The following is a 24964-nucleotide window of genomic DNA, read 5'->3' on the forward strand; positions in this document are numbered from 1 at the left end:
GATTCCACAAGACCCTTCTTTGCATTTTTAAAGCTTTCTTATTTTGGCCATAGATCTAAGTTAAACACATTACTGTTGTATGAAGTGCTTAATAGTGAACAAACATTGCTTAATATCATGAACATATGCTGAAATTATGAGACAAGTTATGTGACATTTATGATAATCAATCAATAGATGACGTACTTGGGTGTACAGCAGGATTGTGTTTGGCTGCGTGCAACAGGAACCTGACAACAATGGTTTAACTAAACAGTTTTTTTCCCCCTATAACAAGAAATCTGAAGGTGAGCAGACCAGAACTGATGCAGTAACTCTGTGATGTCATCAAGGACCCCAGTTTCATCTGGTGCCTTGGATCACCATCCTTAGCATGTGACTTTCATCCTGTGGTCGTAAGTTGGCTGCTGCAGCTCCAGATCTCAAGCCTGTGTCTCAGGCAGGAGAAAGGAGGACAAGGACAAATGGCAAAGGGCACATAGCAGCTGAGTCTTTCCCTTTCACCAGGAAAATGTCTTTCTGGAAGCCCAGTTTGTAGACATCCCCTTACAACTCACTGACCCAAACTCTGTTACGCAGCCACTACTAGCTATGATGGAGCTAAGAATAATCAAGTCTTATGGCTGGGCCTTGGGCACCCAGAACAAACCCAGGGCCACACTGGTGAAGAAGCCAAGTAGAGTGGGTGTTGTGCAGGCAATTTCAGGGTCTTCCGCCAGGATCTTACAGTGGGTGAATGCTGCCCCTGCCTCTAAGCACAAAGTAAATGTGGTCCAGAGATTGCTCTAGCTATTTCTGCTCAAGGCAAATTATTACATAATTAAAATGGCAGTATTTGTTTACTTGACTTTTTTACATGCATGTTTTTCTAGAAAGATATTTTGGTAAAGAAAAATAGCACCCACATTAACTATTTTCATAGAAAGCATCTTAAATTTCTTGACAGCACAGTTTAGGAAATTCTAGCCTAAGTCATGGAAATAACTTATATTTCAAATGAGATACAATTTGCATTAAGAAAACCCAAAACTTAATTCAAGATATCTTTAAATCACACCCTCTCTTAGATTAAAATTTTAATTTAACTTAGAAATATATTTGTATATCTCAGCACCAAACCTATTGTGTCCTATTTAGGACTATAAATTTTCATTTCCAAATTCCAAATGAATAAATAGTAACACATTGTACACTGCCTAGGTAACTTCTAAAAACAATAATGTACACTTGTTAATCTGAACCTTTCTAGTATGGGCTTCATTATTTTGGTATTCTCCCTGCCACAGTCACCCAGTCCTGGATGAAATTAATCCTCCTTTTCTGCACTCAATTCTGAATGACTTCATTTTTAAATGTAAAAATAATGCCTGTTAGGTAAATAATACAAGGTCATTGGGGAAAAAACCCATAAACATTATATCCTAGCTAGCACAGGTTCTGTCTCATGGGTAACTGTTTAGTTTATTTCTCCTTCCCCTCCCTCAATCTTCCTCCAGTAGTGACATCTGGGAGGTGCTCTGAGAGAAAGATCTGGTTACGCTGGGCCTGGTGCCTTCCACTTTTGGGATAGGCCTGCATTCTGGTTGACATCTCTGCTGTGAAGTACATACAAAGCATTCACCCAACTGAGCCCCAGACTGGGGTATGTGTCTAATTCAGAGGTTTAGCCATTATAAACCCTCTTGGACTAAGATACCTTAGTCACAGTATCTTAACAGCTTTATCAATAATAGGAGTGATATTTTAATTTCCACCTGCCAGGCTCCTGTGTCTGCATCTCAAATAGTTCAACACTCAAGGAAGAAAAAAGGGGTATTATTTCTCTGACTTCCTAAAATCTCAGTAATCTCTGTGTCAAAATTGTCCCAATCCTATGAGAGGCCCAGAGCAAATGCCATCCCTATTACCATCCCCACTAAAAGCGGATGTGATCTGACCTGTTCCAGCCTCTCCCTGTCCTTCCTTGCCTCCCTTTTAGTCACTTAACAAATTTGGCTTTAGAGTTAGCTGTGTACTTGTCATACTTCACTGTCACATAACATAGCTTATTCTTAACTTTAATGGTTGGGCTTCAAGAAAACCTAAACTTCCTTTTCACATTCTCACTGACATTCCCAAACGGAGGGTTATATGCCAGTTTGAAACCTCATGCACCAGCTGACAAAAACATCAGTGTGGCGGTTTGAGAACAATTATTTAAATATTTTATTATATTTGCAGTGGTTATTTTATAAAGCAAACGTAAAATGGAAAGTGAAAATGCTTAGTCTGGTGATAAGGAAGGAAGAGCTCAAACTGGATTCAGTTAGGGCAAAGATGGAAATTGTTAGTCATGCTAATTCCTAGGAATAGTTAACCTCGATTTGGATATTTGTTTTATTTATGGCAGTTGGCTTTGTATTTAACTATGAAGAAAAAGAGCAAAATGAAAAGATAAACCTGAACAACGCATGTAGAACACGGGGTGTTAGCCCGGGTTCTCCGGAGGAACAGAGCCAACAGGACATGTGTGTGTATATATAGACAGATTTATTTTAGGGAATGAGCTCATGAGATTATGGAGACTAGCAAATCCAAAATCTGCAGTTTAAGTCTGAAGCCTGTAAGGCCAGAGACCCAGGAAAAAGCCTGGGTTGTAGTTTAGGCTTGATGACCATCTACTGACAGAATTCCCTCTTGTTCAAGGAAGATCAATCAGTTGTTCTGTTCAGGCTGTCAGCTGACTGGAGGAAGCCCAGCCGCAATTCGGAAGGCGATCTGCTTTACTTAAAGCCCATAGATTTCAATGTTAATCTCATATAACGATATTCTCACAGGAACATTCAGAATAATTTTTGACTACATATCTGGGCACTGTGGCCCAGCCAAGTCAACATATAAAATCAACGGTCACATGTCATGAAAATATTATCTACAAAATTATGTTCAGAAGGCAAGGGATACTATACTTCTAAAATCCCTGGGAATATTTAAATACTATTTTTGTATATTGCTTTGAAATCCCTGGACATAGACAAATGTGTATTTTAGCATGATTCTAAAAATAAGAAAATTAAGGGACTGACACTAAACTCCATGTGGGGAGATGTTGTGTAAAATGGGCATCATTTGGATGTAGATCTAGGTGTGAGGCTATTTGTAATGTTTAGCAACAAGATATTAAATCAAAGCAATTGTCAGCAAACTTTTATCAAATAACAGCCCATGTTGTTTTGTTTTTGTTTTTGTTTTTTTTGTTTAGCACTTTATTTTTTTAAATTTTTTATTAAGGTGTGATTGATATACACTCTTATGAAGGTTTCACATGAAAGAACCATGTGGTTACTACATTTACTCATATTATCAAGTCCCCACCCATACCCCAATGCAGTCACTGTCCATCAGTGCAGTAAGATGCCACAGATTCACTGTTTGTCTTCTCTGTACTACGCTGTCTTTCCCGTGATCCCCCACACCATGTGTACTAAACATACTACCCCTCAATCCCCTTCTCCCTCACTCCCCACCCACCCTTCCACACCCCTCCCCTTTGGTAACCACTAGTCCCTTCTTGGAGTCTGCAAGCCTGCTGCTATTTTGTTCCTTCAGTTTTGCTTCATTGTTATACTCCACAAATGAGGGAAATCATTTGGCATTTGTCTTTCTCCGCCTGGCTTATTTCACTGAACATAATATCCTCCAGCTCCATCCATGTTGTTGCAAATGGTAGGATTTGTTTCTTTCTTATGGCTGAATAGTATTCCATTGTGTATATGTATCACCTCTTCTTTATCCATTCATCTACTGATGGACACTTAGGTTGCTTCCGTATCTTGGCTATTGTAAAAAGTGCTGCGATAAACATAGGGGTGCACGTCTTTTTGAATCTGAGAAGTTGTATTCTTTGGGTAAATTCCAAGGAGTGGGATTCCCAAGTCAAATGGTATTTCTATTTTTAGTTTTTTGAGGAACTTCCATATTGCTTTCCGCAATGGCTGAACTAGCTTACATTCCCACCAGCAGTGTAAGGGGGTTCCACTTTCTCCACATCCTCACCAGCATTTGTTGTTCTTAGTCTTTTCAATGCTGGCCATCCTTACTGGTGTGAGATGATATCTCATGGTGGTTTTAATCTGCATTTCCGTGATGATTAGTGATGTGGAGCATCTTTTCATGTGCCTATTGGCCATCTGAATTTTTTCTTGGGAGAATTGTCTCTTCATATCCTCTGCCCATTTTTTAATTGGGTTATTTGCTTTTTGGGTGTTGAGGTGTGAGTTCTTTATATATTTTGGATGTTAACCCCTTGTTGGATATGTCATTTACAAATATATTCTCCCATACTGTAGGATGCCTTCTGTTCTGTTGATGGTGTCCTTTGCTGTACAGAAACTTTTTAGTCTGATGTAATCCCAATGAGTTCATTTTTGCTTTTGTTTCCCTTGCTCAAGGAGATGCGTTCAGGAAGAAGTTGATCATGCTTATATTCAGGAGATTTTTGTCTATGTTGTCTTCTACGAGTTTTATGGTTTTGTGGCTTACATTCAGGTCTTTGATCCATTTTGAGTTTACTTTTGTGTATGGGGTTAAACAATAATCTAGTTTCATTCTCTTGCATGTAGCTGTCCAGTTTTGCCAACACCAGCTGTTGAAGAGGCGGTCATTTCCCCATTGTATGTCCATGGCTCCTTTATCATATATTAATTGACCATATATGGTTGGGTTTATGTCAGGGCTCTCTAGTCTATTCCATTGGTCTATGGGTCTGTTCTTGTGCCAGTACCAAATTGTCTTGATTACTGTGGCTTTGTAGTAGAGCTTGAAGTTGGGAAGCATAATCCCCCCACTTTATTTTTCCTTCTCAGGATTGCTTTGGCTATTTGGGGTCTCTTGTGGTTACATATGAATTTTAGGATGGTTTCCTCTAGTTCATTGAAGAATGCTGTTGGTATTTTGATAGGAATTGCATTGAATCTGTAGATTGCTTTAGGCAGGATGGCCATTTTGACAATATTAATTCTTCCTATCCATGAGCATGGGATGTGTTGCCATTTATTGGTATCTTCTTTAATTTCTCTCATGAGTGTCTCGTAGTTTTCAGAGTATAGGTCTTTCACTTCCTTAGTCAGGTTTATTCCTAGGTGTTTTATTCTTTTTGATGCAACTGTGAATGGAACTGTTTTCCTGATTTCTCTCTCTGCTAGTTCATTATTAGTGTATAGGAATGCCGCAGATTTCTGCATATTAATTTTGTATCCTGAAACTTTGCTGAATTCAGATATTAGGTTTGGAAGGAGGCAGGGGTGTATCTCAGAATTCCTGGGCAATTATGCCAGGTCTCAGGCAGGACTAGAATTGGGAACTTGAAGGCCTTTGGGACTCTTCTGTCTCCGTTTTCTCTGTGATTCTACTTCACCCTCATTCTCATTCTCTCTACAGCTTGGTCTCCTTGTCTCTCTGGCCCACAGAATGGAATATGTTCACTGCCTTCCTCTCTCCATGTCTCCCAAGTTTACTTGACAAGTTTTACTCCCAAATTGAGAATAAGTCAGTCTTTTGCTCCCAGTTCCATATTCCCAAGAAGGGAGAGGTGATGGGCACATCCCAGGATGGGTGCCCTCCCCTGGTCAAGCAGTGTTGGTCAAGGGGTGGTACAAACATGGCTGTTTCTGAGAGAGGAGTGGCTGAGCATGTACCTCAGTGTCTAACATTCAGCAGTATCCATCATGCCAAGGCAGATAACATTCCTCCCTCAAGTTCTAGGCACACAGTAATATTCAGTTAGACAAAGATGAAACAATATACAACAAAGGAATTACGTGATTAGTAGATGAGTCAGGGTCACCTCCTCTCCTCCTATACAACCAAATTCTCCTTCTTGGGAGAGCCTGTTACCTCACAATGGCTGAAGAAGTGGAGTGTTTTCAGGCTCTAGCCTTGAGGGGAACACAGTAGATACTCTGTGTTGACAAACACCTGCTCATTAAGTCTTAGTCCACAGCCCTGTCTGCTTTCTCCCCTTTATCTGTGTCCCACAGACCCCACCAGCACTAACAGGCTTTGCTGTGGTCAAGGGAATCCTTTGCATTTGGCCTTTTTCCTGCTCTCTTCCTCTTTGTGAGTTTTTGGCCAAGGAGAGAGTGTCTTCACGTCCTCAGAGAGCTTTGCTCTCTGACCCTCCACAGGCCCCTTTCCTGTGGCCCTTCCTGCAATGGCTCTGAGTTTCCAGAAAGTTTCAGGGTTATAGTTATCCATCCTCAAGTCTAATAGGTATAAATTTGCTTCACAAGATTCAGGTGTGAGAAATAATGTTCTTTTTTAAAAAAATCAAATTAATCCATCCAACTGTGAGCTCCCACCTACAAACTGATAAGAAGTCCAATATGGCCGTTACATGTGGCCAAGGGATCAGATGATGATCCTGGAGTTTACACCATGCCAAGAAGCTGGGAGAACCTGATCCCTGGTCCCAGGGAAGGGCCAGCAAGGCACTTTCTCCCTTTGCTGCAGGATGTGGCTGCCAAGCTGGGCCTACCATGTGTCACCGTGAGCAGGTTCAGGGAAATCATTCATGACCGAGGGGGCTCACAAGAAACCTCTCCACAGGTCTTAAGGCCCCCAGGCTCTGTAGGGGGTGCCTGCAGGCCTCACTACTATGGTGCTCCTTCCTCCCAGTGTCCTGTCTCCAGAGTCCTTGTCTCCCCTCTGGGCACATCCACCCTTTAATCTTCAGTCTCACCTCACTCCTCTGTGACCTGAGTCTGAGCTTTAGAAAACAAAGGTCAATTAATTGTCCTGTGAGACAAGAGAAGCTCCTACCTCAGGACATAGGCATGAGGTGGGGGGCAGTTGAAAATGTGGGTACCACTTATTCCTCAATGCACCTTCAACACCAGACAACATTAATTTCTTCATCAGGAGAAGCTGCCAGAGCCACTCATTTGCATGGCACCCCGTAGTTTTCCCACCACAGAAAGAATAGGAAGGTATCGCCCAGATCACAGACCACAGACCTGGAATGGGAAGACCCCCCAGAGGGTCTCACTCCCAGAGGCCATCTGGCAACGTTTCAGGGTGAGCAACCCTCACTGTACAGCTTTGTACGGAAGCCTGGAGCACAAGAGATTTTTTGAACAAAGAATGCAATACATTCTTTATAATGATTATTTATATTAAATCGTGTTGTTATTTGTTTAAACACCTACTAAACCAAAGGCATTACATGATAAATACAGGCTTCCCCAGGAGACAAAAGACTTGAGTTTTCAGAATTTCTATTACAACTGCTCTAAACTGTAAGTTCTCAGAGGTCAGCATTCCAAGTCTTAATCATCTCTGTCCTCCCCACTCAGACACACAGACCTCTGTAATGATTCATGAATTAACTTCTTTCTGCTCCCAGTTCTTTGTTTAAGTGCCCAAATGAAGATGAAAGATAAAACACTCACCCCATAGTTCCCTGGGGACCTGTGGGAGGGAGCACTTGTGAGGTTTGCTTCTGACACGAGGCCAGGGTAGCACAGCTCCAGGAGAACTTTGTGAATAAATGGGTTGGGAGTGTCTGTAATCCTTCCAGGGAGTGAGGGGTAGCTCCTGAGCCATGAGCCCACTGTGCAAAGCCAGTGCCCATCTGTCCAATGGAGAAGGTTTCCTCAGAGAGGGAGACCCATTGGCTCTACCCATAGATACCAGTCACCGTCTGAACTCTCTCCAAATGTTTACTATAAAGACTTGGCAATTTTTACTCAAAATTCATTATGTGAATAAAAAATTATTCCATTATAGAATTGTTGGTTCTCCAAGAATGTTGAGGATTTTGCAATCGCAGATGGAGGGCATACTACACACATACCTCCACTCTCTCGGCAGAAGCAGGTGGAAGACAGTGGAAAAGGCTGTGAATTAAGTAGTTGATACTAAGAGGCCAAAAAATCCCATAATTTAGAAGAAGAAAAGTTGAGAAGGAATAAAGTATATTGCAAAAGGCAAGGACATGAGATATCCTGTCTACCATATATGCAATTTGTTTCTGTACATTCCATGCACTCATTTTGGATCTTTAACCAATAATTTCATTGTTTACTTATATTACATTGTTGTGATGCAGAAGGAAAATATAACTCATATCCAATAATCCAATCAGTATTATTATGTCTTGCATACAAAGGTACCCACTAATGAAAATTAGACAGCTATGTGAAAAAGAATGAAACTGCACTGCTATCTTACAGCATATAAGAATTCACTCAGAATGGATTGTAGACTTGAATGTAAGACCTGACACCGTAAAACCCCTGGACAGACACACAGGGGGTGAGCTCTCTGACATCAGTCTTAGTGATGTTTTGGCTCTGACTCCAAAGGCAAGGGAAACAAAAGCAAAAATAAACAAGTGAGACTAAATCTAACTAAAAAGTTTCTGCACAGCAAAGGAAGCCATCAACAAAATGAAAGTCAGCCTACTGACTGGGAGAAGATATTTGCAAATCATATATCTGATAAGGGGCTAATATCCAAAAACATATAAAGAACTCATATGATTCAGTAACAAAAACACAAACAATCTGATCAAAATTATTTGGGCAGGGAATCTGAATACACATTTTTACAAAGAAGACATACAGATGGCCAAAGCATATGCTAATATGCTCCACATCATTAATCATCAGAAAATGCAAATCAAAACCACAATGAGATATCACCTCACGCCTGTCAGAGTGGCCGTTATCAAAAAGAGAAGAAATAAATTGTTGGCAAGAACATGGAGAAAAGGAAACCCTTGTCACTGTTAGTAGGATTACAAATTGGTATGGACACCAGGGAAAACAGTATGGAGATTCCTCAAAAAATTAAAAATATAACTACCATATGATCCAGCAGTTCCACCACTGGGTATCTATCTGAAGAAAACAAAAACACAAATTTGAAAGGATACATGCACCTCTATGTTCATTGCAGCAGTATTTACAATAGCCAAGATAATGGAAACGACCGAAGTGTTTATCAATGGATCAATGGATAAGAAGATGTGAGATGTGTGTGTATGTGTGTGTAATATATAGCATATGTTTTGTATGTAGTTATATACATACATGCACACATATATATATCATGTTTTGTATGTGTGTGTGTGTGTATATATATATACACACACACACACATACATACATACATATACAGTGGAATACTACTCAGCTGTAAAATAGAATGAAATCTTGCCATTTGCAACAACATAGACGGACTGTGAAGTATCATGCTAAATGAAGTAACTCAGACAGAGAAAGACAAATGCTGCTTGATTTCACTTATATTTATAATCTGAAAAGCAAAACAGACAAACCACCAAACCAAACCCAGACTCATAGATACAGAGAACAGATTTGTGGTTGAAAGAGTGAAGGGTTGTTGGGGTGAGGGATAAAATGGGTGAAGAGGATCAAGAAGTACAAACCTGCAGTTATAAAAAATGAATCATGGGGTATAATGTACAGCCTGGGGCGTATAGCCAATAATATTGTAATAACTTTGTATCATGACAAAATGGTAACTAGACTTATTGTGAGTAATTTTGCAATGTATACAAATTGGTATGCCTGAAACTAATATACTATTGACTGTCAATTATACCTCAAAACAAAAGTTAATTAAAAAATTTTTAAATAATACAAAAATTTTTAACACCCCCCCCCCAAGGATACCTACTAATGAATTCATTAAATGTTAAATAATTAGATAATTGTTAAATACTTGGTATCAGTGGTTACAAGACCTTAGCATACATCAGGATCCCCTGGAGTTCTTGCTAAAACTCAGACTGCTGAACCCAGAGTTTCTGATTCAGTAGGTTTAGGATGGGGTATGAGAACTGGCATTTTGAGTTCCCATGTGATGGTGATGCCTGCTGGTCCGGGACCACACTTTGGAGCCATTGATTTGTAATATTTAGAGCTCCTTGGTGGATTGTTTGTAAGTGTTTATGTTTCAGTGATTGAGAGGATATTGGTTGGGGTTTTTGCTTAAGCTGGGAATGCATGATCATTTTCCCCATTTTTATTAGTGAAATAGTCTTTTCAGATTCCCGGACTCAGTTTGTATGTGTGTGTGTTATAGTGGGAGGTTTCCCACATATGACATGGAGCAATTCTTGAACACCAGCAAGGTATCCTGAGAACTCAATTCTGACAGCATCACCAGCACCTGATTCCCCAGGCTAAAGGCCCAGTCCTGAAAGACTGCCCCTCAGTCTCCACTCCAGACACCAGTCGCAAAGCCCAGGATGTCACCTGTGCTACCGACGGACAGGCTAGTTTGGAGGTTCCAAAAACCTCCTCCTTAGGTCTGGTTATTTTGCTGGAGTGGCTCACAGAATTCATAAAAGATACCATTTAATAAAAGATTCTGTTGAGGATACACATGAACAATCAGATAAAGAGGTACATAGGGCAAGTTCCTAAATAAAGGAGCTTCTATCCTGGAGCTTGGGGCCTGGCTCTTGGCGTATGAATGGTTCTTGTTGGCCAAGTATGGAAAGCCCATCTCTATCACAGGGAAGCAGATACACAAGGAGCACAATGCTCTTCTCCTGGGTTCTGTGAGGGCTTCATTGCATAGTCCTGATTAACTGAGTCAATGGCTATTGGCTGGTTCAACCTACAGCACCTCTGAGTTGGGGGCTTGAAGCTGAGGGTTCCCACTGTCTAATTAGTCCCCCACCCACCAGCCCCTACCCTTGGGTGGGGGTCCAAAAGACTCTCCATTAACATAACAAGACACCCATTTCACCTTTATGCCTCTGAAGTGGAACTGTGGATAAAGACCAAACGTATCTGACAAATAAATTTTAGCCATCTGAATGATCAAAACAATGTATTTCCTAGAGGTCATTATATCGCATACAGACACTTGCTCACCCAAAATCTCCAGCATTTTTTTAGGAACAGATTAGATTCAAATAATCCTTCATGCTGGTGCTGCCAACTTGAGGCTGTCCGAGGAGTTTGCTGGAAGCCACCTTCTCATCCAGTGACCCACCGATCAAGACGGGGTGACTTCAATAGCCTGGCTGTGCTGGGAGAGAAGAGTGGCCTGAAAGGGACTTTGCGGCCCTGTGAGGAAGAGAGAGAAAAGCCCCTGCATTCTACTGCAAGGCTGAAAGCCCTTTTACTGCTACTGCAAACCACGGGGAGAACTTGGCTGTGGGCCTGGAGCTGGGGGAACCAGAGTCACAGGTATGTTACTCAGTGCCCTGGAAGGCCCCACTGGGCAATTTAGGGAGTCCTGGCTTGGCTACTGTAGGGCACTGATGGATGGCCACAGGGCATTCTGTGGGGCCTGAGGTGTAGGTGCCCCACCTGGATGGGGCTGCTGGTCGGCATTAGAGCCCACATCAGGCAGGGAAAAGGAGAAAAAAGAATGAAGAGCCATTTCCAGCTTTTGGGATTCCAAATAGGGCTCTGAATGTTTTGGAGAAATGAAGCAGGGTTGGGAGTCAGGAATCCATGCCCGTCTCAACCCCGGCTCGTCTGCAGAACTCATCACCTCCTTCTTAAGACAGGTCTGGAAACTGAGGTTCCTTCCTGGTATCAAATCAGAGGGTGTGCACACTGGCTGCTTTCCCAGCCTGAGAGTGGAGTCCGAGGGGCTCCCCATGAAGTGAGATCCGGGCCTTCCCACCTCTGTTTATGCTTCTCCAGAGGCTGCACCATGCATGCCGATGCTCCCCTCTCATGTTCATTAGTTCTTGGTCTGTTTGTTTGGAAAGTGAGGCTAGGAACACATATCCCATCATTGGCAGGAGGGTATTGTGGGAATCAACTCATTTCAAAAGATGAGTGAATGAATTTTTGGAATATTGTTGAGGAGAGCAAGTCTCTGTGTTTTGAGATTGTTTATAAGGAGTTCTGAACTCCACGTGGGTGGGGTATTGTCTGATTTCTCATTGATATCCTCAGCTCTTAGTACAATGACTGACACATAGTGGGCACTCAAAAAAATTTGCTGAGTGAACAAAAGGGAAAAACAAAAAACATAGAAGGATAGAATTTAACAACTGGAGAATCTTAGGGTCAGTCTCAAATCTTGATTTCTAAGCCCAGCAAGGTTTATATTCAAGCTATTGCAGACTCAAGAATGGAAAATAGAGCAGGCCTTCACAGTGGAGCTCCACTGGGTCTCACATTAAGGTTCTCTTTCTGCTCTGCAACTACATGAAACTCATTTTTGGAAAAACAAAAACAAAAAAGACCTTAAGCTCTAATTATTGGCTCTTTTCTTGGCAAGGAAAAAAACATTCCAGTCCAGCTCTGAGCATAACATGTCTGGTCCTATTCATTCACTTATAAAAACTTGGAAGTTTTCTTGGCATTCTTTGTTCTCACTCCAGGTTCCTGGAGGGGTCAGAAAATACATATCATCTGTGAGCCCTTTCTCAGTCACAGCAAAAACCAGCCTGCCCTCCCGCCCCCCAATGGCTTCTCCAACCGCTTGGCCTCACCATCATGCCAGCTCTCACCCAGAACAATCTGGGTGACAGTCGTCAGTCAGAAAGAACTGCAGAGGCCTATGGTCCTCTCACTACAGAGGCTATGCAGCTTGCCAGGTCACCCGTTGTCCAGTGGTAACCCCTCCCCATGTCCCAGCTTGAGGACACTTAACAGAAAGGACGCTGCTCATCAACTGACCCTGGACACCTCTCAGACCACAGGGCTGTCATGAGAGGGGTGTGGGTGGCGAAACCAGCAGGCTGTGGGCTAACGGCCAGGGAAGTTGCATACCTCCCCCCACAGCCTCTGACTGCCCTTCCTCTCACACTACAGCACCGGAGAGGCAACATCTGCTCTATTCAAGTGGCAACCCCTGCTGCCCTGGCCCATCCTGACCCTTCGCTGGCTCTTCCCTCAGCACTGGAGCCCCTCTGTGTGTTTGTGCAAGCAGAAGGAGAGGAGCAGAAAGATGTCTGTCATCTGCTAACAGTGGTTACCTTGGGCATTGGGATTGGAGGGGGCAGATGGAGATGATGAACCTTTCTTTTATCCACCTCCATGTTGCTTGACTTGTTACAACCAGCATCTATTACACACGCAATTTTTAAAGATCCAATAAAATTAAAAAGCAAGTTGCAAAAGGATGTATACAGTATGATATCATGTATATAAAATGCAAAACTATACTGAACAATACTACGTATCTTACGGGACTATGCCTAGATAGTAAAAGTCCCAAACCTGCCCAGACACTACCCACTAGCTGGGGAGAGCTATTACGGGAGGGATAAAGGGGTCTGGATTGTTGACATGTGTTTCCTTAAAAAAAAAAAAAACCTCAAAGCAAACACAGCAAAGGTCACTGTTCCTCAGAGCAGGCGATGGGCACTTCGGGGACTGTTACAGTATTCTACGTGATTCTCCGTATGTTTGAAATACTTCATAAGCTAAAAACTAACTACAGAAAAGGGGGAAAAGGACTGAGTTTACCTTATTTGTGACTTAGCAACTCCCTATACATCCTCCTGGTATAAGAACGAGGGGAAAGAGGAGGCGGGAAGGCAGGGTCCCAGGGAGTCTGGAAGAGTTAGAGTGCTCTTATAATTTTCCTTGTTCTCTGCCTTAGTCCGTTTGGGCCACTATTCCAAAATACCACTGGCTGGGGGACTTAAATAACAAATATTTGTTTCTCACAGTTCTGGAGACTGGGAAGTCCAAAATCAAGGTGCCAGCAGAATCATGTCTGGTGAGGGCCCTCCTCCTGGTTTGCAGACGGCCACCACGCCATTGTACCTTCTTCTTATTTGGGCACTAACCCACCATGGGGGTCCACCCTCATGACCCTGTCTAAACCTAAGCATATCCCCAAGGCTCCCCCTCCAAATACCGTCACCATGGGGATTAGGAGCTTCAACATACGAGGTTTGAGGGGACACAAAATTCAGTTCATATTGAATATTCTTCTACAATGTCTTATTTGGCAATGAAAAAGGAAGAGAAGCAAAATTAATGTACTCGGCATGAATGGATGCATGCATGGGTGAGTGGAAGGAAGGCTGGCTGGCTGGACCTGGGGGTAGACGACCTAAGGAACCAGCGGCTGCCAGGTTCTTGGTACACGTTAGAATCTGCCTTGTCATGGACACTCATGGGCCATCCCCTGTGGCTGTGGGACTGCTCTCTGCTCCCCTGGGGATGTAACACAATGCTTTCATGAAGCCAGGCCCCTTGTGCTTTTGCCTGCCAAACTAAAAGTACCTATGTGTGGTAAAAGCACCTACAGCCAACTATCTCCCGTGCGCCCCAGGGTGAGTGTTCCCGGTATCCTTCCCCAGTCCTGAGTTGGAAACTGCAGCTGTGGCCATAGGCACCCACTGGGTCAGTGACTCACCTGACTTCAGGGAATGAGGAATAATAATAAATTGTGTGACCATTGCATATTCACTATGTCAATATTTTTCCTCCAAAAAATTATCTGAGAAATAGCAGGCAGTGAGTGAGGTGCATCACCTGGATCTGGGGCACTGAGAACCTGGCTGCAGTCATAACTAAGGGCATGTCTCCTGGCTTGGAGAGCAGAGCAGAAATCACCCACTAGCCAGCACAGGTGGCCTCTAGAAGCCAGCCTGGTGGGAAGAGCCCAGCCTCTCAGGGCGGCTAATGTTTGCCGATCCCTCACTATATCCCAGGTGCCGTGCACAGTCGGTGTTTGCTTCTCTCAGCAGCTTTGAGTCAGGTGCGCTGTGTGGCTGAAATGCCAGGTGAGCATAAGGGATGCACTACAAAGGACCTGCTCGGGAGGTCAGGACTTGGGTGGAGAGGACCCGAGGCCACGCTAAGGCTCCATCCGTGGGGTAACAGAATTTTCAAAGGCACTTGGTAGGGTAGTGGCACAGCCTGACTCAGTTCTGGGGAAGGTCACTATAGCTTCAGGATGGAGAATGGGGTGCAAGAGCTCAAGAGTGGAGGCTGAGGGACGGTCACCACTGCAGCTGGGCAGGAGCCATGGAGAGTGGGGCTGGTGCAGGGACTCCAGGTGAGAATGGGGGAACGGCTCCCCAGTCTTGAGAGGGAAGCAGCACAGAGAAGGGAGCCAGGGAGGCAGCAACAGTCAGACAAGGAGGAAGAGACCGTGGATGGGGTGTCTTGCTCAGGCTCTGCCACCAACTAGCTTGCAGGCCTTGGGCAAATCCCAGCATCTCTCATCAGTTTCCACTTCCGTAAAATGATGGGGTTGGTTACAGCTGCCCCACTGCAACGACTCTAGGCCTAAGGGCCCCAGCCTAGTGCCCAGCACCACCAAGGGCATCAGGGGAACTGCCAAGTGGCAGGGCGCCAGCGTGCAGGCACCACAGCCAGTAGAGCGGCAATGCCGAGGCGAGGGGTGGGCATGCGCTGCCAGGGCTCGCCAGTGTGGCCAGTACACCAGAGTGACCATGGCAGGGCTCCAGCCAGGCGTGGGCAGTGCCGGGCCGTGAACCACATCCTCTCTTGACGTAACTGTCTTCACAGCAACATGTTTGCTCAGTGGTGCTTTGCCAGGACTCTGGTCAAATGATTTCTGCAATCCTCACTGTCAAGTTTAAACTTGGGCTAGGGAGCACAGCACCAAAGAGCAAACAGCAAGACAGCCCCGAAGTCACCGCAGCTCTCCAGCTCGGGCTTCTGGTGTGCAAGGGATGGGTGGCTCTTCTGGAAGTGCCTCCTGCCCTTGCTGTTCTGGGAGCCTCTGGTGAGAACCTGGCCTTGGGAATCACATGGAGTGGAGGTGCTCCCCGCCGCTGAGCCGAGTGCCTGGCTGGGCTTTTCTGGTACTGCCTCGTGTTAGAAATGAGAGACACCACTGGGTACAATGGTTAAGCACTCATCTTGGCTGTGTTCAAAGCCTAACCCCTTTCTGTATACTTTTTATACGTTTTCAGCTGTATGTGAAGCTTATATTTCACTTACCAGTCATGGCAAGTGGCTTAAACTTACCACTTATTTCTGTGCCGCAGTTTCCTCATACCTGCTAAGAAAGCATGATGGAGCCCATTGTGGCCCCATACAAGGGGATGGTGATGCTGCCTACTTCATTCTTAGGAATATTAAGTGAGATAATACCAGTAAAACATTTAGCACAGAGCCAGGCCCACTGTAAGTGCTTGGTTAACTGATAGCTGTTCCCATAATTATGCATTGGCTGTCAGTCCTTATTGAGTGCCAGTGCATGCCAGGCTCAAAGGACAGAGTGCCAACCTGTTCATCCAGCAAGGGGGTCCCTGCCTCAGAGTTACTGTCTGGAGGGGAGGCAGACAGGTTAACAAGTACCCATGAACTAGTACAGTGATCTCTAGGCATGCAGGGGGTGCTGCAGGAGCACATACAGAACTGGGGCTCTTTGCAGGAGCACATACAGAACTGGGGCTCTTAGCCCCCGCAGCCCCCCTCCTGCCATCCAAAATCCTTTTTCCTTGCCTGGAAAGGTCTTTCCCCAGATATCTGTATGACTCACTCCCTTGTATTATTCAGGACTCTGCTCAAATATCACCTCCTCCCAAAGAACCTCCATGGATCTTCCTGTCTAAAATAACTCCCACCCCCTACCCACCCCCTTCATTATCCTATACCTCATCTTGCTTTATTTTCTTTATAGTATTTACACCACTATGGATTCTGCTATGCACCTGTTATGGAAAATATGATTATTGACCATTTACCTACTATAAAGTGAGCTTGATGAGATCAGGGGCTTGGCTTATCCATTCTTGATTCCTTACATATCCCCAGTGTATAGAATGATGCCTGGGCCACAGTGAGCCACTGATAAATGTCTCTGATGAATTAAGTGAGCTCTAAGCTGGATACTGAAGGATTAATAGAAGTTGGCCAAGGAAAGCGTAGGGAGAGAAGAGAAGACCCTTCAGATAGAGGCAACAGCACCTGCACAGGCCAGGGGGGGAGAGCAGAGCATTACAGCGAGTTATGCAATATGGTAAGTGTGTCAATTTGGATCCTGTGAGCAGTGGAATCGAAGAAAGCATCAAACATGCAAGAGACTTATTGGGAGAAAATTCCTGAGAGGATAAAAGTGAAGTAACAGGAGACGTGGGTCAGGGGTACTTCTAACCATGATGTGGGTCTGACCCATAAAAGAATCTGGGGAAGGAAGGAGGATTTGGGGGAAGAATTTCAGACTGCAGTACACTTTAGGAAAGTTTCAGCCAGGCCAGTGGGGAGTTCCTGAGTCAAAGTTGTCCCTCGGAGGACTCTCCCACAGGGATGAGTGGGTTTGACGTAAAACCCTGCTAAACCCAGTCCTTGGCAAGGAGCAGCTCGGGGGCATGTGGCCTTGGAGTGAATGCACTGAAGGGTCCAGAAGGATGGAAGCTGAGGCTGTCAGTCAGCTCTGCTCCCTGTGGCAGCAGATCTCAGAGGCACAATTCCATGACTGCCCAACCGGGAGGTGAGTCTGCAACCAAGCAGGATGGTCCTGGGGACCCTGTCAAAGAGCTGGGCTTTGCCCTGACACAGCAAGATGCCATAGCACAGGTTTGTGCAGGGGGTGGAAAATGACTGGATTTGCACATCAGAAGAATCACTTTGGCCACAGCGGAGAAAATGGAAATCAAAACCTTGTTAGAAGTCTAGAGCAGTTCTCCAGGCTGTTGGGGCTTAGGGGGGCAAAGCATAATGCCCTTTTGCCTTCCATCCTTGTTTTGAAACATTTTGAGAAACAAATACAGGAGGCCTCCTGGGGGAGGTCAGACAGCACCTTCATTCCTGATGAAGCTGCTGGATAATGTGCCTTGGTCAGAGAGCCAGATGGGTTTCCTGGCACTCCCTGCCCAACTGCTCCTTCCAGTCTGGCCCTGAGGCAGCCCGCCTGAGTGCAGCTAGGGGCTCCTCTGCAGAATCACTACTGTCTCTGGGCCAAGGTGAGGAAGGAAAAGAGAGGCTGAATCCCCAGCACTTACTATGGTCTTTTCCTTGTTTAACTCCACCCAGTGGAAATGTGGACTCTTGTCGCCAAGGGGGGGTAAATAAGGAGGCCACAGGTGTTAGTCTTAGAAGCATGAGGATGGGAACCAGTGTTCCCCATTGTCACAGGCGAGAGATGAGGGTGGCCTGGGCCGGGGTGGTGGCATTAGAGTTGGAGAGAGGACAGAAGGAACTGACACATCTAGTAACTGAATGGATGGTGGGGAGTGTGGGGGGTGATGGCTCTGTGTGCTCAGAGAAAGAGCAAGGATGAGGCCTGGATTTTTGACTGATGGAGAATGGTGGGGCATTCAGTTGCCCACCGCCAGCCCATGAGGTGCTGTGACGATTAGTTTACATGTCAACTTGAATGGGCCATATGGTGCCCTGATGTTTGGTCAAACATCCCGGATGTGTCTGTAACAGTCTTTTTAGACAGGATTGACATTTGGGTTGGTTGACTGAGTAAGGCCGATTGCCCTCCCCAGTGTGGCTGGACCTCATCATCAGCTCAATACCTGATCAGAAAAAAAAGGCTGACCCTCCCACCAGTAAGAGAGAATTCCTCCTGTGTGTCTGATTGAGCTGGATATTGGTCTTTTTGTGCCTTTAGACTCTAACTGGAACATCGGGATGAGGAGAAGCCCAGGACAGACTGCCCACTTCACAGGGTTGCTGAGATACTAAAACTTGCTAAGAGCCCTGAATGTGTTTTGAAAAAAGCATTTTACAATGTAAGCTATGCAATGAAAATTAGCACCATCTGGGTACCTATCAGAAACCAGAGAGAACTTGGAGAAACTAAGTCTATATCAGGTTTTGCCATACTTTTTAAACAATATCCCACCAAACAGAAGATTAGACTGAGATTTAATTTCCACCTGTTGTGTTATGAAAACAATAGATACATGTCTTATTTCCCAGTTACACAGACTCCGCCCCTCTGGAGATCTCAGTTTGCTCCCGCAGCCTCACCCCCCCAGGATGTGGTTAAGGAGATTCTAACCTGAAATCCAGCGCCAGTTCTGACATGGTTGGTTTTAAGGACTAGCTGGAAACCAGCAGCCCTACTTGGGTCATTACCCCCCTCATCTCTCTCTTCCCCAGAGCTGAAGTCACAGGCCCCCTCCTCTGGTCCCAGCCAACCCTGGCCTCTTGGGCCATCCTACCCCACCTCTAGCGTCTGCTAGTGCCAGCATCCTGCAGTTAGTTAAGTTAGCCAGAAAAGGCCTATCCAGTCTCAGTCTCCGTCACTTAGACTGGGGATCCTACCTTCACTTTCTAATCTGCTCATTTCTCCCATCCTGCTGGAGTGGGGCTTGACCCTGAATTCTGGCTACACCCCCTGGTTAGCAGTGAGTAGGGGCAGGAACAGGCTGAGATTCCTGTGGGTACAGTTGGGCCACGTGTCTTGCCTCACTCCGTGTGTTTAGTTCTGAGCTCTGAGACCTTAGTGTTCCAAGGTAAACACAAAGCTGACCCTAGTGACCAGGGGTCTGGGCTTCTCTCCGGAACTTCCTGCCCTCCTGATCCCTCACAGAGCCACAGGACCAGCAACCAGTTCAGCTACCCCAAGGTTAAATGGTGCACTAGGCCAGAAGAATCAACCTGGTTTAAAGCTGGCAAGAAGATCCTGGGTCAGCTTAGGTTGTCTTCCTGTCGACTGCCACTGACCTAGCCAGCAAGCAGTGCAGGCTGGCGAGCACTGTGCAGGGTCTGTTCCCCATCTGCATGTAGCCGGGCACCATCGATATTTAACTGATGGTGGAAAGGAAGGCAGAGGCAAGGCACACATCCTTGACCTGTCCCTTAGCCATTAACTGTGTAGTTAAATAACCTGGTGAAAGGTGCTGAGCTCTGGAACTCGGGGGTTCCAGGTAAACACCAGTCTGACCCTAGTGGCCCAAGGGTCTGGGTGTCTTTCCAGAAAGACAGGAGTCTCCAGCAGCTGTTCAGGAAAGTCACCAGGTTTTGTAACTGGGCATTATAGGGAGATCATAGGAGCCGTGGTCACTTGAAAGCTTCAGGAACAAAATCAATACAGGCCCTGCTAGCCAACATTTCACAGCACGTTTCAGCTGTCTGTTGATGCTAAACTGGAAAGAGTTGAGAGGGGCTCCAGCTGCCCTGCTGGGATGGGGAGGCTGTTGACAATTGCATTTAGTAGCCACTCAGAGAAGCCCTCCAAGAGAGGAATCTAATCTTTCTTAGAGCTGAGGTCAATGGACTTCACAGGAAGTAAGTGACAGGGTTCAAAATTATTGATTGTGCTGAGTGGCCTCTGATCTCCAGGCATTTGCATGTAGTTATTAACCTCCACAACAAGCCTGTGAATCCAGAAGGGGAAGGCCATGGGGCTTGGCCAAGGTCACCCAGCTCTCTCTCGATAGCCATGATTCCAGCACATCTGCCCCAGTGTAGTGTCTGGCTCTTTCCACAGTGCAAACTCTCAGGGGTGACAAGAACATGATTTAGACTCTGTATCAAGTTAAAGTGACTACATCTTAGGTTCTCAAACAGCAGATTTGAAATAGGCAGCTGTGGGCAGACCTAATGCCCTTAAAGTTTTACAAAAAGTAGAAAAGGAGGGAATACTTCCAAACTCATTCCATGAGGCCAGCATCACTCTAATACTAAAACCAGGCAAAGACATCACAAAAAAGGAATATTGCAGACCCATATCCCTAGTGAACATAGATACAAAATACTCAACAAAATATTAGCAAACCAAATTCAAAAATACATCAAAAAGATCATCGATCATAGTCAAGGAGGATTTAGTCCAGGGAAGCAAGGATGATACAACATTTGAAAATTCATCAACATCATACTCCACATCAACAAAAAGAAGGACAAAAACCATATGATCATCTCCATAGATGCTGAAAAAGCATTTGACAAAATTCAACATCCATTCATGATAAAAACTCTCAACAAAATGAGTATAGAGGGCAAGTACCTCAACATAATAAAGGCCATATATGACAAACTGACAGCCAACATCATATTTAACAGTGAGAAGCTGAAAGCTTTTCACTGAAGATCGGGAACAAGACAAGGATGCCCACTCTCCCCACTTCCCTTGAACATAGTACTGGAAGTCCTAGCCACAGCAATTAGACAACACAAAGAAATAAAAGGCATCCAGATTGGTAAGGAAGAAGTCAAACTGTCACTGTATGCAGATGACATGATATTGAACAGAAAAAACCCTAAATAATCCACTCCAAAACTAGGAGATCTAATATCTGAATTCAGCAAGGTTGCAGGATACAAAATTAATACACAGAAATCTGTTGCATTCCTATACACTAACAATGAACTAGCAGAGAGAGAAATCAGGAAAACAGTTCCATTCATAGTTGCATCAAAAAGAATAAAATACCTAGGAATAAACCTAACCAAGGAAGTGAAAGACCTATACCCTGAAAACTACAAGACACTCATGAGAGAAATTAAAGAAGATACCAATAAATGGAAACACATCCCGTGCTCATGGGTAGGAAGAATTAATATTGTCAAAATGGCCATCTGCCTAAAGCAATCTACAGATTCAATGCAATTCCTATCAAAATGCCAACAGCATTCTTCAATGGACTAGAACAAATAGTTTTAAAATTCATATGGAACCACAAAAGACCCTGAATAGCCAAAGCAATCCTGAGAAGGAAGAATAAAACAGGGGGATCTTGCTTCTCAACTTCAAGCTCTACTACAAAGCCACAGTAATCAAGATAATTTGGTACTGGCACAAGAATAGACCCATAGATGAATGGAACAGAATAGAGAGTCCAGATATTAACCCAACCATATATGGTCAATTAATTAATGATAAAGAAGCCATCAATATACAATAGGGAAATAACAGCCTCTTCAACAATTGGTGTTGGCAAAACTGCACAGCTACATGCAAGAGAATGAAACTGGATTATTGTTTAACCCATACACAAAAGTAAACTCTAAATGACTTGAATGTAAGTCATGAAACCATAAAACTCTTAGAAGAAAACATAGCCAAAAATCTCTTGAATATAAACTTGAGCAACTTTTTCCTGAATGCATCTCCTCAGGCAAGGGAAACAAAAGCAAAAATGAACAAATGGGACTACATCAAACTAAAAAGCTTTTGTACAGCAAAGGACACCATCAGTAGTACAAAAAGGCATCCTAACAATATGGGAGAATATGTTTGTAAACAATATATCTGACAAAGGGGTTAACATCCAAAATATATAAAGAACTCACATGCTTCAACAACCAAAAAAGCAAATAACCTGATTAAAAAAATGCATGGAGGATATAAACAGACAGTTCTCCAAAGAAGAAATTCAGATGGCCAACAAGCACATGAAAAGATGCTCCACATCACTAATTATCAGGGAAATGCAAATTAAAACCACAATGAGATATCACCTCACACCAGTTAGGATGGCCAACACTGAAAAGACAAGGAACAACAAATGCTAGCGAGGATGCGGAGAAAGGGGAACCCTCCTACACTGCTGGTGACAATGTAGGCTAGTTCAACCATTGTGGAAAGCAATATGTAGGTTCCTCAAAAAAAACTAAAAATATAAATACTATTTGACCCAGGAATTCCACTCCTAGGAATTTACTCAAAGAAAACAAGATCCCAGATTCAAAAAGATGTATGCACCCCTGTGTTTATCGCAGCAGTATTTACAATAGCCAAGATACGGAAGCAACCTAAGTGTCCATCAGTAGATGAATGGATAAAGAGGTGGTACATATACACAATGGAATATTATTCAGCCATAAGAAGAAAATAAATCCTACCATTTGCAACAACATAGATGGAGCTAGAGGGTATCATGTTCAGTGAAATAAGCCAGATGGAGAAAGACAAGTATCAAATGATTTCCCTCATTTGTAGAGCATAACATAGAAGAAAAACTGAAGGAACAAAACAGCAGCAGACTCACAGACTCCAAGAGACTAGCAGTTACCAAAGGGGAAGGGTGGGGGAGGTGAATGGGGAGGGAGGGAAAGGAGATTGAGAGGTATTATGATGAGCACACATGGTGTGGGGGTGTCACGGGGAAGACAGTATAACACAGAGAAAACAAACAGTGACTCGGTGGCATCTTGCTACCATGATGGACAGTGACTGTGGTGGGGTGTGGGGGGGGACTTGATAATATGGGTGAATGTAGTAACCATGATGTTGCTCGTGTGAAACCTCCATAAGATTGTATATCAATGATACCTTAATTTAAAAAATAAATAATAAATAAAATAAAGTACAATATGCTGCTCTGTTCATAATTTTCCTTCTCACCTTGGAAAACTGGCACCAGCTCTACCCACCCTCAACACAGTCAGCCCCTGCCATGGCCCATCAGACTTCCCCCAAGACACTCCCACCCCCAAGCCTTGGGGGAGGTTTGTGCTTTTCCTCCACAGTAGATCAGCTGTCATCCCAAGGAAGAATCTAATAAAGCCAGAGATGGGTATTCAATTCTAAATTTTCCTTAAGAGTTTCCTGATTTGGCTTAGACCCAGCCTAATTTCTCCCAAGACTAATGGCACAGGGGTAGCATAATCATTTATGTAACCTTGAAAATAATACAGTGGTTGTAAATTACATCAAGTTGTGCAATGGAGTTAAGCTTTATTTCTCCAAGACCCTCACAACATTGTATAAATGAGCAGTTGCAGAGCCATATGTATGGTATAATCCTGTATGTATGGTTTCCATAAAATTAAAATCTCTATATAAATGATGTGTATTCATAGGAAATAATCTGACAAGATGCTTAGTCAACTGCTAGGTTTACTCAGCAGTTAGGTGCAAGCCTCTACAAGGCATGTGCATAAAGGGCCCTTACATGTTTTCCTTCTCACACTTCTATATATTTTGACATTTTTGTAACAATATGAATAATTTTAAATTTATTTTTAAATTTACATACCATAAAATTCACTGTTTTTGTCATACAGTTCTATAAGTTTTGACAAATGTATAGAATTTGTCACCACAGTCATCTCAGTTCCACCACCTAAAAATGAAAAAAATATCTCTTTAGGGTCAACCCTCTCTCCATCCAAACCCTTGGAACCAGTGAGCTGTTCTCTGGCTCCGTGATATTGCCTTTTCCAAATGTCATACAAATGGAATCTTACAGTAAGTAACCTTTTGAGTCTGGCTTCAGTCACTCAATGTAATTATTTTCAGATCTGTTCATGTTCTTGCATGTATCATAGATCATTCCTTTTATTGTTGAGTAATATTCTGTTACATGATGTACATTGTTTATCCATTCAGCACTTGTGACAATTGTGCATAAAGCAGCTATAAACATTCATGTGCAGGTTTTCATGTGGACATAATTTATTTTGGGTGAATACCTAGAAGTAGGCATGTTGAGCCATGGGTCATTCCCATTTTGCATTCCTCATAAAGAAATTTGAGAGTTCCAGCACTTTACACCATCTCCAGAACTCAAACTTGATACGGTTAAGTGTTTCTGATTGTAGCCCTCCTGATAAATATGTGGTGATACCTCACCGTGGTTTTAATTTGCATTTCTGTACTATTTTTGTTGAACATTGTTTCATGTGCTTAATTTATTTGCTATCTGTTTTGGTAAAGTTTCTGTTCACATCTTTTGCACATTTTTGTTCAACTGCTTTGTTATTGTTGAGTTGCATTACTGTTTTTAAGAGCTTTATCAATGTATAATTGACATACAATAAAATGAATTTATTTAAAATGTACAGTTTGATAAATGTGACATAAGCATACATCCATGAAACACTGCCACAATCAAGGTAATGAATATATCCATCCCCCCAAAAAAGTTTCATACCCCTTTATAATCCTTCTTCCATTTCCCTTCCTGCCACCCCCATTCCCCAGGCAACTAGTGATTTGCTTTCTGTCACCATGGATCAGTTTGCATTCTATAGAATTTCATATGAGTGGAATCATACAGTATGCACTCTTTCTGTCTGGCTTTTTTCACTCAGCACAATCACTTTGTAATCTATCCACATCATTGGGTGTAGCCAAACTTTCCCTT

This window comes from Manis javanica, chromosome 1 (genome assembly GCF_040802235.1).
Source record: "Manis javanica isolate MJ-LG chromosome 1, MJ_LKY, whole genome shotgun sequence".
NCBI classification, from domain to species: domain Eukaryota; kingdom Metazoa; phylum Chordata; class Mammalia; order Pholidota; family Manidae; genus Manis; species Manis javanica.